The sequence below is a fragment of the Symphalangus syndactylus genome, chromosome 2 (assembly GCF_028878055.3).
Source record: "Symphalangus syndactylus isolate Jambi chromosome 2, NHGRI_mSymSyn1-v2.1_pri, whole genome shotgun sequence".
NCBI lineage: Eukaryota > Metazoa > Chordata > Mammalia > Primates > Hylobatidae > Symphalangus > Symphalangus syndactylus.
In genome coordinates, this window is record NC_072424.2 from 107951866 (window position 1) to 107966974 (window position 15109).

A 15109-nucleotide genomic window follows, 5' to 3' on the forward strand; every position below is an offset into this window, starting at 1 on the left:
TCCAGGCATTCTTTTACACATCAGTCCCTTCCTAGTCTCTGTGCCCAATGCAGGTCGTCCCAAATCTTCCTCCGTTCCCTCTCGCCTGTCCCCTCAGTCCCAACCCCAAGCGTCGCTGAGTCCTTCTAATCTTCCTTTTGTACAGACCCATCTGACCTCTCCCCTCCTCCCCAGGCTGCTCCTCGCCAGGCTGAGCTAGGTCCCAATTCTTCCTCAGCCTCTGCTCCTCCACCCTATAATCCTTTTATCACCTCCCCTCTTCACACCCGGTCCGGCTTACAGTTTCATTCCACAACTAGCCCTCCCCCACCTGCCCAGCAATTTCCTCTTAAAAAGGTGGCTGGAGCTAAAGGCATAGTCAAGGTTAATGCTCCTTTTTCTTTATCCAACCTCTCCCAAATCAGTTAGTGTTTAGACTGTTTTTCATCCAATATAAAAAACCCAGCCCAGTTCATGGCTCATTTGGCAGCAACCCTGAGACACTTTACAGCCCTAGACCCTAAAAGGTCAAAAGGCCGTCTTATTCTCAACATACATTTTATTATCCAATCTGCTCCCGACATTAAATAAAACTCCAAAAATTAAATTCCAGCCCTCAAACCCCACAAAAGGATTTAACCTCGCCTTCAAGGTGTACAATAATAGAAAAACGTTGCAATTCCTTGCCTCCACTGTGAGACAAACCCCAGCCACATCTCCAGCACACAAGAACTTCCAAACGCCTAAACCGCAGTGGCCAGGCTTTCCTCCAGAACCTCCTCCCCCAGGAGCTTGCTACAAGTGCCAGAAATCTGGCCACTAGGCCAAGTAATGCCCGCAGCCTGGGATTCCTCCTAAGCCATGTCCCCTCTGTATGGGACCCCACTGAAAATCAGACTGTCCAACTCACCTGGCAGCCACTCCCAGGGCCCCTGGAACTCTGGCCCAAGGCTCTCTGACTGACTCCTTCCCAGATCTATCTCGGCTTAGCAGCTGAAGACTAACACTGCCCAATCACCTCCGAAGCCTGCAGGACCATCACAGATGCTCTAAGTAACTCTCACAGTGGAGGGTAAGTCTGTCCCCTTCTTAATCAATACAGAGGCTACTCACTCCACATTACCTTCTTTTCAAGGGCCTGTTTCCCTCGCCCCGGTAACTGTTGTAGGTATTGACGGCCAAGCTTCAAAACCCCTGAAAACTCCCCCACTCTGGTGCCAACTTGGACAACACTCTTTTATGCACTCTTTTTTAGTTATCTCCACCTGCCCAGTTCCCTTATTAGGCCGAGATATTTTAACCAAATTAGCTGCTTCCCTGACTATTCCTAGGCTACAGCCACACCTCATTGCCACCTTTTCCCCAGTTCAAAGCTTCCTTCTCATCCTCCTCTCGTATCCCCCCACCTTAACCCACAAGTATAAGATACCTGTATTCCCTCCTTGGTGACTGATCATGCACCCCTTACAATCTCATTAAAACCTAATCACCCTTACCCCCCTCAATGCCAATATCCCATTCCACAGCACGCTTTCAAAAGATTAAAGCCTGTTATCACTCACCTGCTACAGCATGGCCTTTTAAAGCGTATAAACTCTCCTTAGCATTCCCCCATTTTACCTGTCCTAAAACCAGACAAGGCTTACAGGTTAGTTCAGAATCTGTGCCTTATCAACCAAATTGTTTTGCCTATCCACCCCGTGGTGCCAAACCCGTATACTCTCCTATCCTCAATACCTCCCTCTACAACCCATTATTCTGTTCTGGATCTCAAACATGCTTTCTTTACTATTCCTTTGCACCCTTCATCCCAGCCTCTCTTTGCTTTCACTTAGACTGACCCTGACACCCATTAGGCTCAGCAAATTACCTGGGCTGTACTGCCGCAAAGCTTCACAGACAGACCCCATTACTTCAGTCAAGCCCAAATTTCATCCTCATCTGTTACCTATCTCAGCATAATTCTCATAAAAACACACGTGCTGTCCCTGCTAATCGTGTCCAGTTAATCTCCCAAACCTCAATCCCTTACAAAACAACAACTCCTCTCCTTCCTAGGCATGGTTAGTGCAGTCAGAATTCTTACACAAGAGCCAGGACCGCACCCTGTAGCCTTTCTGTCCAAATAACTTTACTGTTTTAGCCTAGCCCTCATGTCTGCGTGCAGCAGCTGCCACTGCTTTAATACTTTCAGAGGCCCTAAAAATCACAAACTATGCTCAACTTACTCTCTACATTTCTCATAACTTCCAAAATCTATTTTCTTCCTCATACCTGATGCATATACTTTCTGCTCCCTGGCTCCTTCAGCTGTACTCACTCTTTGTTAAGTCCCACAATTACCATTGTTCCTGGCCCGGACTTCAATCTGGCCTCCCACATTATTCCGGTTACCACACCTGACCCTCATGATTGCATCTCTCTGATTCACCTGACGTTCACCTCATTTCCCCACATTTCCTTCTTCCCTGTTCCTCACCCTGATCACACTTAGTTTATTGATGGCAGTTCCACCAGGCCTAATCGCCACACACCAGCAAAGGCAGGCTATGCTATAGTACAAGCCACTAGCTCGCCTCTTAGAACCTCTCATTTCCTTTCCATTGTGGAAATCTATCCTCAAGAAAATAACTTCTCAGTGTTCCAGCTGCTATTCTACTACTCCTCAGGGATTATTCAGGCCCCCTCCCTTCCCTACACATCAAGCTGGAGGATTTGCCCCCACCCAGGACTGGCAAATTAGCTTTACTCAACATGCCCCGAGTCAGATAACTAAAATACCTCTTAGTCTAGGTAGACACTTTCACTGGATAGGTAGAGGCCTTTCCTACAGGGTCTGAGAAGGCCACCACAGTCATTTCTTCCCTTCTGTCAGACATAATTCCTCAGTTTAGCCTTCCCACCTCTGTACAGTCTGATAACAGACGAGCCTTTATAGTCGAATCAGCCAAGCAATTTTTCAGGCTCTTAGTATTCAGTGAAACCTTATATCCCTTCCATCTTCAGGAAAAGTAGAACGGACTAAAAGTCTTTTAAAAACACACCTCACCAAGCTCAGCCACCAACTTCAAAAGGACTGGACAATACTTTTACCACTTCCGCTTCTCAGAATTCAGGCCTGTCCTCAGAATGCTACAAGGTACAGCCCATTTGAGCTCCTGTATAGACACTCCTTTTTCTTAGGCCCCAGTCTCATTCCAGACACCAGACCAACTTAGACTGTGCCCCAAAAAAACTTGTCATCCCTACTATCTTCTGTCTAGTCATACTCCTATTCACCATTCTCAATTACTCACACATGCCCTGCTCTTGTTTACACTGCTGGTTTACACTGTTTCTCCAAGACAGCACAGCTGATATCTCCTCGTGCTATCCCCAAACTGCCACTCTTAACTCTTGAAGTAAATAAATAATCTTTGCTGGCACTCTCAGATGTCCTGAGTCGTCCCAATTCTTAGACCTTTTATACCTGTTTTTCTCCTTCTCTTACTCCATTTAGTTTTTCAATTCATACAAAACTGTATCCAGGCCATCACCAATAATTCTAAATGACAAATGTTCCTTCTAACAACCCCACAATATCACCACTTACCACAAAATCTTCCTTCAGCTTAATCTCTCCCACTCTAGGTTCCCACCCCGCCCCTAATCCCGCTCGAAGCAGCCCTGAGAAACATCGCCCATTATCTCTCCATACCTCCCCCCAAAATTTTCACCGTCCCAACACTTTACCACTATTTTGTTTTATTTTTCTTATTAATATAAGAAGACAGAAATGTCAGGCCTCTGAGCCCAAGCTAAGCCATCATATCCCCTGTGACCTGCACGTACACATCCAGATGGCCGGTTCCTGCCTTAACTGATGACATTGTCTTGTGAAATTCCTTCTCCTGGCTCATCCTGGCTCAAAAGCTCCCCCACTGAGTACCTTGTGACCCCCCACTCCTGCCCGCTAGAGAACCCCTCTTTTTCCTTTACCTACCCAAATCCTATAAAACAGGCCCATCCCTATCTCCCTTCGCTGACTCTCTTTTCGGACTCAGCCCGCCTGCACCCAGGTGATTAAAAGCTTTATTGCGCACACAAAGCCTGTTTGGTGGTCTCTTCACACGGACGCGCATGAAACTGGCCTCAAGTGATTCTCCTGCCTTGGCCTCCCAAAGTGTTGGAATTAGAGATGTGAGCCACCGCATCTAGCCTAAATTTGTGTTTTCAGACATAAATTGTCACCTTTCAAAAAGGAGCTCTCTGTTGTGCTAAAACAGCCCACTCATGACAAAGAAACCACTCACTAGCAAGGCACCAAACCAAGTGGTGGGTGAAAAGAAGTGCCAGGTTACTAAGCCCATAAATTTGAGATACAAAAACCAGTGGGGCACACTAGAGAGGCAGATCTGGAGACTGAGGTGGAAACCTCTGGAAACGCAAAAGGTATCTGAGAACTAGATTGTGACTCCTGGAGAATTACAAAAAGGTCAAACACGCCAAAAATAAACCCTCCAAAAGCTGTTTTCTAAGCATCTCACCAGGCTTCAGTTGCACTCCATGTGGCTTTATGGGACCCAGGGCAGAATTGATACCACACTCAGCTGAACCCTGGTTGACCTTCGGAGTCATAGCTCATAAATCATCCCTGTTTTCCCAAATTTCGGGGCACAAATTGTACCTTTCTCCAAGGGCACCCACTTGGAGACAATCTCCTACTTTGAAGAATTGCGATACTTTCCTAGTCTTGTAAAATAGCATTGCTTTCTGGTCCTCCAGGGAGGAGAACAAGGGACAGGTGGAACACTTTGCTGTGAAGAATACACATGCTGGCTACAGGACTTGTTCTTCACATCTCGAGTGCCACCAGCAATAGTATTAGTACTCCCACCATTGGGAGAGAAAGCAGTGACAACTATGCTGCTCTCCAGGGACTGAACTGAAAGAAATTGTGCCCCACAAGTGGCTATATTGTGGCATCCCATTTTCATTTAATTCCTCTCTACATCCAAGCCTGCAGACTTTATGCACTGAAAATGGTATAGATTGGGATACCCAGGTTTATATTATCAACTCTGAAGCTAAATGGCATGTGATCTCTGCAACATCCCAAACCTCAGATGTTTGGGGACATAGAAGAGGAAAAAGCCAGGGGAGGCTTAGATATCTGTTTAAAGAATTTGCTGTCATTTTATCCTAAGACAGAAGATGTTATGGTACACACCCCTTCCAAATAGGGAACAAATTTTACCAAACTAGAAGTGAATCAGAAATTCTGCTTTTGAGTTAATTATGCCAGTAACCTGGGAATTACCTGCTTTGCCTTGGCAAGAGTAGCTATTGCTAAGAAAACAAAGTAAACAAGAAGGTTTGAAGAACCCAATAGAGACACGTGCCAATGAACAAGGAGAGATGCTGTCTCTGAAGATACTGAACAATGTCACTTCAAAGCACCCCTGAACTATGAAGAAAATGCTGTTTCGTTGCTGCAACTGATGGTACCCACCGTGAATTCTGAAAAACATTTGAGCCACATTCCTATAATTTTGATGTTTGCTTTTAATTTATGTTTTATAGCCCAGGGCTCTCACACCTGGCAATAAATTTATGAGATTTCCAGAGGAATTACATGTCTGAAATGCATGTGTGAACCTATAATCAAGCATAAAGAAAAGAGAGATGTGACTGGCATCAGGCACCATGTCTTGGCAAAGTGTTGCCTGTTAGACAGATGTCTCTCAAACCCTCCATGTTAGTGGCTCCCAGTGTGAGATTCAAGGCCTTGGGAGTCTTTGGGGCCCTAATTCATCAAAAACAAAGCAAAAAAAAAAAAAAAACTTTTAAATCTTCCCATTCCCCAATTCCTCTTGGTATTGACAGAAATGCAAAGTTTCAGAAACTCAGCCCTTTATCTTATCTACTACCATGACATGCACATCAACAAGTCTCACAGAGCTATCACCCCTCAGTCCCTCTTTTCTTTTTTTCTTCCTCATTCATGCGCCTGTAATCTCAGCACTTTGGGAGGCCGAGGCAGGTGGATCACGAGGTCAGGAGATAGAGACCATCCTAGCTAACACGGTGAAACCCCATCTGTACTAAAAATACAAAAAAAAAAAAAAAATTAGCCAGGCGTGGTGGCACGCAGCTCTAGTCCCAGCTACTTGGGAGGCTGAGGCAGGAAAATTGCTTGAACCCGGGAGGCAGAGGTTGCAGTGAGCCAAGATCACACCACTGCACTCCAGCCCGGGCAGTGGAGCGAGACTCTGTCCCCCAACCGCCCCCCACCAAAAAAAAAAAAAAAAGAATGAGGCATGACATGCTCAGTTGTTGCAAAATGGTTCCGTAGTACTATTTTTGCAGTTCAGAAGTATTAAAATCTGTTTTAATTTATCACCAGCAATCAAAGTGGGCAAGGACATTCAGTAGCTACTGAGGAATATAGAAAACTGGGTCTTTAAACAAAAATGAAGAAGGCCTCTCTTCATTTGGGAGGTGGTGGCATTATTGAACTGTTTAGACTGACTCTGTTGAGTGTTTTCTATATAAAATGTTAATATGGAGAAGAGTGAGAAGAAGCCATAGCTTTATCAGAATACCTGTTGTTGTTTTTTTCATCCTGCTAAGTTCTCTTGAATAAGCTGTTGGTCATATTCTTCACAATGCTATTCTCATGTTTGTTTTCTCATGTTGGTTGATAGCACCACTAGTTATATAAGCCAGAAGTACAGGAGAAAGTTTACCACCCAGCAAACTCTCCTCTTCTCCTCATTAACAGGCCCATGATGTCCTGTTGATTTTATATTTAAATATCCTTTTGATGCCTGTTACCACCGTCTTAGTTTAGACCTTCATCAATTCTTGCTTGAACTTTAGTCTAGTGTTTTGATGGGTCTTCCTCCTTTCATTTTTCTCCAATCCATTCTCTACATCACTGCCACAATAAATGATGAAAACTATGTATACCTGATCAAATCACTGAATCTCTTTGATTATTCCCTAACCTACAGCAGTAGTTTTCAATTCCCACTATATGTTATAATTACTTGTGGAACTTTAAAAAAAATACTGATGCACAAGTCTCATCCCCAGAAGTTCTTATTCATCTACTGCTTTGTTACTCAAAACATGGTCTTAGAACAGCACTGGAATTAAGAATTGCAGAATCCCAGGCCCCACCCTAACCTACTAAATCAGAGTCTGTGTTTTAACAAGATTCCTCAGTGTTTTATAAGTACGATAGAATTTGAGAAGAATCAGTTTAGGACATTGGTATTTTTCCTGTAAGTCCACTAGGTGAATTTAATGTGCAAAGTTAAGAGATGCTTAGCATGGCATGGAAGTCCCCTCCTCACCTCTCTAACAGAATCTCACCATTTACACCAACTCCATTTTCTCTGCCTCTATCACATTCCAAAAATAATCCACACAGAATCCTCCATGCTATTTCAGGTGTTTGTACCCTTGCACATACTGTGAATGTCTTTTTCTTCTCCTGCTTCATTTTCCTTAAGATAAATTTCTAATCATCTTTCAAAATCCTCCTTCAGTGTTTGTGAAGTCTTTCCCCAGAGGTCTTCGCCATGCTTACTTCCCAGAAAGTCTTATTTCTCCCTCTCTCTGTGTTACTTCTCCATTTCTCTTTTGGCATATTTTTCTGTGTTGCAGGTACTCGCTTACATATCTGTCTTGCCTACCAGACTCTGAATTCCCCAAGGAAAGGAATAAAGTGTCCATCCCCAACCCCATGTCTACATAGTACCTAGCCCATGGGGTATAGTCAGTAATTTGGACTGAACAAAAGAAAAACAGATTAGAAATCGAGATTACTTTTGACCTCTCTAAAGACTTAGTAATACTGTCCACAGATATCTTCCCCTGACAGAAAGTTTGGCTCTAGCTCAAAGCCAATATTCCTCACTTCATTAGGGTCCCTGCTCAAATATCACCTAGTCAAAGTTGAAAGGACTTCCCTGAGAACCCCATCTGAAACAGAACCCTCCTGTACACTGACACATACATGTACACGCAGACACTGCTCACTCTCTATCCCCGCTCCTGCTTTTTTGCATCACTGGTCTTCATAGCATTTAAGCAAATTTATAACCTAATGTTATATTTATTTATCTATTTTTCTCCTTACATTAGAAGGTGAGCTCTGCAAAGTGGGAGGCTTGGTCAGTTTTTCCCTACTGTATCCCCAATACCTACAACAGTGTCTCACAGGTAGTAAGCACTCAGTAATTATTTACATATTGAATGAATGGATGAATCCTGATTTAGGTAAGGAATCTTTAAATAAGTATTTCCTAAGGTGTTTTGTTGTAATGTTAATAGATGTTACACAAAGAGAATCCTGGGTTAAACAAAGTTAAGTGGGTTTTTTTGTTTGTTTGTTTTACTATAGGACTCCTCAAAGCCTACATTAGTACATTACTGTATGCTGGAAATCTCTAATCAAGGAATAGAGTTAGTATGTAATATTTTCACAACACAGAACCTTTAGGCATGAGGTTCTACACAGGAAAGTGGTACAAAATTATGGGATCTTGCATTTCCCTTTCAGATCCTTGCTCCACTGCCCTGGGACTCAGGATCTAAATGTGTCAATTCAACACCTGTGTGGTCTTTGATGCCCCCCCCCTCCCCTCAGTGGTGACTGGGCTTCTCTAATCAGATTCTTGAAACTTCCCTCTTCACCTCATTGTACATATTGGTTCATAGACCTTGTTTCTGTTTTGTTTGCTACGGCAACAACCAACTGGTGTCCCAGAACTCCCCAAAAGGGAGGCCTGAAGCATATGCTCCTCTTGCCTGGAGCCCTGAGTCCTGGGAAGGCTTCCAGACACTGTTGGCCTACCTGCACTTCCTAGAGCCGCTTCTGCTTTGGGACCATTTGTTAGAATCGAGAGCAGAATTTTTTCAAATCTCTTTGGACCCTGTGTCTTAGCGACTGCCCAGACAAGAACAACAATAGGTAAAACTAATGAGCTCCTAAGCTTTCTTTCATAAATTAATTCATCCTTCTATTTATTTTACAGATAAGAAAAGTGAGACCTAGTAAGGTTATATAACTTGTCCAAGGTTACTCAGCTGGTAAATGACAGAGCTAGAGTTTAAAACTAAACTCAAATACTTGCCTATCCTCATCTCCAGACTTACCAACCCTGGTTATTAGCAGGGTTGACACCCTGGACTAATACATATACTTACTGCTCTCCCAGACCATCTGCCTTTTAGCTCTATGATTGAATCACCATGAGTGACAATGGATCTCAAGATATTGCATCTCACCCCCATGTCTTCCTACAAGGCTCTTTCATTATCTATTGTGGTTACATATATTTCAATTAAGAAGAGCCCACAGAAAATGCTGAATACATCTGTTCCTTCATACAATGAACATTGTTGATCACCTGTGTCAGGGACTGCACAGATGAATAATACTGGTTCCTCTCATCCTTCCCCCACCCAGAACTCTTGGCCTATAGAGGACCAAAGAATTGAGGAGTAGGAATTGAGAAGACAAATCACACATCTAACTGGAACCTGCATTAATGAACCCATAACTAGGCTGGCACACTTCATTGCAGCTTCCCTTTATTACACCCTGGTATTGGATGCACACACAACTGTGTGGCCCCTTGCCTGAACTACCTGTGTGGAAGAGCCTGCAAACAATGCATCAAATATGTTGAAAATCCATTGACATTTGCCTTAATCACTGAGCATAGGCAGAAGGATTAGCTTATTCTACACCATTTCATTGCAATGGCCAGACCGAAAAAAAAAAAGTTTGTAATTAAAATAATTTTTAAATATGCATGAAACCATGACTAATTTATAATTATACCCAAAAGCGGAAGCAAAACATCTGGACACATATATTTAAAGTTCAAGTGAGAAGCCTTTAAAGTAACATTTAGGAAGCCTCTACCTGTTTATCTACTTTCATGCCTTATTAGCTACTAAAAGAGAGGTGAACAGTTTCAAACAGGGTAGACAAAAAAACAAAGAATAACACTGCAAAAAAAGCTCTTCCCAAAAATTCACCAGCACATGATGAAGATGGGACCTATTAATCCCTCCTTCCAGAAAGGGCATTTAAGCAATTCAGTAAAGAGCACAGTATCTTCATGACTAGCCTGAAAAACTCTGTCTACAAAACCATGTTGAAACCCTCTGTCTACAAAAAATAGAAAAATTAGCTGGGTGTGGCAGCGCATGCCTGCAGTGAGGAGACTGAGGTGGGAGGACTGTTTGAGCCTGGGAAGTGGAGATTGCAATGAGCTGAGATAGCGCCACTGCACCCCAGCCTGGGTGACAGAACGAGATTCTATCTCAAAAAAAAAAAACAAAAAAATAAAATAATAAAAAAAAAAAGCACGGTATCTGCTGTCCCTGGAGAAAACTGCAATGTGCCACAGCACTCTAGCGTTTCCTTGGACACCCAATTCACCCACTGGAACACATACCTCATTTTCACTACTGTTAGAGTCATTCCAAGACCCAGAGTCAGGTGAATTTCCAGGCCTTTTTTTTTTTTTTTTTTTTGTCAGCACACAATCGGGATGGAATGAATATGTTCATTTCAGGGAATAGAGGGAAAAAATATCACAAGAATAGTAATTGCCACCTTGTGAGGTGCGGTAACAGCTGCCAGGTGCTTTGATATGTTCTATCACTGAGCCCTCACAAGACTACATATCGAGGTGCAGGAGACATGGTTCAGAGACCACTTGTTGGGCAAGTGGAGGAGTCAGGATTTGAACCCAGGTGTGAGACTCCAAAAGCTGGCACTTGTTCCCCACCTCTCTGTACCTCTTGAAAAAGGCTGGCTTCAAGAGAGCCCTGTAGCCAAATACCTTCGGATTTCTAGGCTGTTATGGAGGAATGGCTTATAGACCCCTGGAGTCTGGCTCTGTAAAAAAAAAAAAAAAATTAGTATGTGGATTGTATTAAAAGATCTAAAAAAATCGATGTTATTCAAATATTTATCCCTTCCTATGAAAGTGTATTCAGTCTTTCATTGGCTCACACATCCCAAGTTCTATTTTATTTTATTTTATTTTTTTGGGACAGAGTCTCACTATGTCACCTAGGCTGGAGTGCAATGGAGTGATCTCAGCTCACTGCAACCTCTGCCTCCCGGGTTCAAGTGATTCTACTACCTCAGCCTCTCGAGTAGCAGGGATTACAGGTGCACGACACTATGCCAGGCTAATTTTTATATTTTTAGTAGAGACGGGGTTTTACCATGTTGGCAAGACTGCTCTCGAACTCCTGACCTCAGGTGACCCACCCACCTCAGCCTCCCAAAGTGCTGGGACTACAGGCATGAGCCACCATGCCCAGCCCCCAGTTCCATTTTAAAGCTCCTATTGAGCCTCTATGTGTGAGGAGCCAAACTAAACGCTGGGTTTACAACAGCAAGAAAAAACATGGTCATTGTCCTTGAAGCACTTATAGTCTAATGAGAGAATACAAACTTTAAAGTGATCAATTTCGTTAGCTAGTTTACAGTCAAGCACGAGATAAGTAGATGATACCATACACAGAGGAAGGGCTTTGCCTGGCCTGGAATGTCACCAGAGGCTTTCTATAGAAGGATGTTAAGGAAAGGAAGGGAACTACACACCAGGACACAAAAATCATACAGTAGGCCCTTAATCAACAACCGTTGACTGAATATTGCCCTAGGCAGAGGGGCAGGAGAAAGGGACCAAGAGTGGCTCCAACACTTTGGCTCACAGGGTTGGATGGTGGGAGCCACCATCTGAGATAGGACACTGGAGGGGAGAGAATCTTCTGCCCCATCTCAGTCCACAGTCCTGGATAAAGGGCAGGGCCATAGGGGAAATACTTAAAATAGATACTTCACCCTGTCTTTATGGGCCCCTCCTCCCACACAGCTGATTGCCCAGGAGGGGACACCTGATTCACGCTGGGCCCATGAACAAAGCAACACTGAAAGACAGAGTCAGTTGGCTGGGAGGACCTGAGCTGTTTATAGGGAGAATTTCCTTTGGGGTTGGTACTAGGGCAAGGCAGTCGTATGCCAGGTAGTTTGGGGGGAGCAGAACAGCCAGAAGTAGTATGATAAATCTGTACTTGTAGGGAGAAGCAAGGAAATGAGGCCGACTGGACAGGGAAGCAGAGTGGAGACAGAGACAACCCGTGAGAAAAGCAGGGACCGCTTCGCTGCCTGGCTCTCCAGCACCTGTTTCTTCATGCTCGGGAACTTACTTGTTCTGCTCTTGGATGCTGGGAAATGCTTTTCTCACAATAAACTCCCTTTGTCTTTACTGTGAGTGGATTTTTGTTTCTTACTGCCAAATACATACTAAGGCAGGAAAGATAAGTTTACTTTTTGAAACATTAATTCTAAGGTGCGGTATGCAGAGATGGGCAGCTGGTGGCAAACAGATAAGTAAAGGGCTTAAGGGAGACTTTATGGCCAGAGCTAAAGATAGAGGTGTGCCACTTCTAGTTTCCAAACCCTTCTATTTCTCTCAATTTCTTAGCCAGTCCTATTTTGCTCCTCCCCCTTGCCAGGTGCTATGAGGAATGTGAGATGCCATTAAGTATGAGGCTGTTTCTTTGATGAGCCATGTGAAAACAATTGGAATAATAACCCTGCCTAGCCAGTATCACAGGAGCATGATGAGGACCAAATGTCAGAGGGCTTAGAAAGGAGAAAAGACAGCCTGGGCAACACAACGAGATCTCATTTCTACAAATCATTAAAAAATTAGCTGGGCCTGGTAGTGCACACCTGTGGGCTCAGCTACTCCGAAGGCTAAGGCGGGAGGATTTCCGGAGCCTGGAAGGTCAAGGCTGCAGTGAGCCCTGATTGCATCACTGCACTCCAGCCTGGGTGATAGAGTGAGACCCCATCTCATCAAAAAAAAAAAAAGAAAGAAAAAGAAAAGAAAAGACCTACAGGTATAGAAGGTTGCATCCTCATCTGCTGTGTCAAGTAGGCAGAGAAAAGACGCCCTAAGGAAAGTAGGAATACCTCCAGGAGCAGGGCTGGAGAAATGGCTGTACACCGAGTGCCCTCTGTGTGCTTCTACTCTGCTCGGAACTTGGCAGGCATTATCTATTCTTAATGCTCAAAACAACACCATGAGAAAGTATCATTATTATTTCCATTTTGCAGATGAGGATACAGAGACACAGTGCTACTAGGGTAGGTAGCACTGGGGCTAATCACTGTTCTCCCCAACTCTACCCACACTTCCACAGTTATAGACATGTGGACTGGCTGCATTTAGCAGCTTCCTGTTGGAAGGGGTAGTTGAGAGCTCATGGCTTACTACATGCACCTGGAGCCAATCACGGGCAAGCTCTAGGAATCAACCAGCACCCATGAGCGGGAAGGAGGGGAAAGAAGCCACCTTGCAAATGAACTTCCACTTTCTGAATCATAGTTCAATAGAGGAAGACCAAGGCAATGGATTTTGCACCTAGGACATACCCTTCCACCTTCTTGGACGCCACCCCAAACAAGAGTCAGTGGGCCCTAACACTGGGAGATCTTGGGGCACTGAGGCTGTGGGGCTGGAGGTGGGGTCCAAGGTTGAAGAGAGGGAAAAAGAGTGGAGAGGAGAGCCCAGCCCATTTGCAGGAGCTCCTCATCAAAGGTGCTGCTCTTCTCTGCACTCATAGGGCTGCTGGGGCCTTGCAGGCCTGAGTCCAAGGCTGTTGCCCTCAGTCCCCTGAGCTCTCACGCTGAGGGTGGCTAGGTCCTGTGCTGAGGCAACAACAGCCCACTTGGAAAAAATAGCTAGAAATCCTTTGACTGCTCTAAATCTCGGTTGTACTCATTTACAAAAAGGAGAGAATAATGCCCACACACCATGCAGTACTGCTCTGTGGGCAAAATGAGCTGATAGTGTAAAGGGGTTGTGAAAACTGAAGGACCACATCCTTGCTTGGCTATTGCCCGATTATTCTTTCTGTGCAAGGTGACAGTCTCTCTTTTCAATGAACTACGTTTAAGGCATTGCATTTGCTTGTTAGTGACTGGAGACAATATGTAATATGAGTTATGGATGCATGGATTGCCTGGGTAGGATGGCTGTGAAATGCTGTAGGACAGGGGTTCTTAATCCTCGGGCCACAGACTGGTTCATGGCCTGTTAGGAAACAAGCCACACAGCAGGAGGTGAGCAGCAGGTGAGTGAGCAAAGCTTCATCTATATTTATAGCTACTCCCCATCGCTGGCATTACCACCTGAGCTCCGCCTCCTGAGAGATCAGTGGCAGCATTAGATTCTCACAGGAGTGCACACCCTATTGTGAACTGTGCATGTGAAGGATCTAGGTTGAGCACTCCTTATGAGAATCTAATGCCTGATGATCTGTCACTGTCTCCCATCACCCCCAGATGGGACTGTCTAGTTGCAGAAAAATAAGCTCAGGGCCCTCACTGATTCTACATTATGGTGAGTTGTATAATTATTTCATTATATATTAGAATATAATAATAGAAATAAAGTGCGCAATAAATGGAATGTGCTTGACTCATCCTAAATCCATCCCCCCGACCCCTGTCCTTGGAAAAATTGTCTTCCATGAAATCAATCCCTGGTGTCAAAAAGGTTGGGAACCACTATTCTAGGGGATGCCGTGACCTCTGTATCACATCTTACCCATGACCATCACAGCACCAAACCCTACGTGTAGTTCTCTAAGTCTACAGTTTTTCCTTTGTTCAGTTGTAATCCATATATTGAAATATACACTACATAAAACCCAGTGTAGGAACATAGAGAAAATATTTACCAAAACAACTGGAATATAAAGCAAATGCTTACCTGCCTCTATCGGGAGAGTCAAGTTAAAGCAACAACTACAAAATTCAAAACAAAAACTCCACCAAGGGATATTCTATAGAACATTATTCATTGAATAAATTCCATCTTTGTGACTGCTGCCAATCACCTTGAAGAGTTTATGACAGAGAAATCCTCTTTTTCCTTAAGAATGTACACTTGAAAGATGTATACTATCATTCTAAAACTTCACTTTTCCAATACAAAAAACAGAAAATTTAATCTTCATCTTTTACCAAATATCTTTATCGCTGGATAAAAATATATTCCCTTCCAGGAAAACAAAAAGTTTCAAATTAGAAATA

The 15109-nt window shown here is 43.8% G+C and overlaps 1 protein-coding gene across 2 annotated transcripts in view; it reads right to left on the reverse strand.

Moving 5' to 3' along the window:
* Nucleotides 1–15109, reverse strand: part of SAMD3 (sterile alpha motif domain containing 3) — a 178443-nt gene that overhangs the window by 49367 nt on the left and 113967 nt on the right. The window lies entirely within an intron of this gene.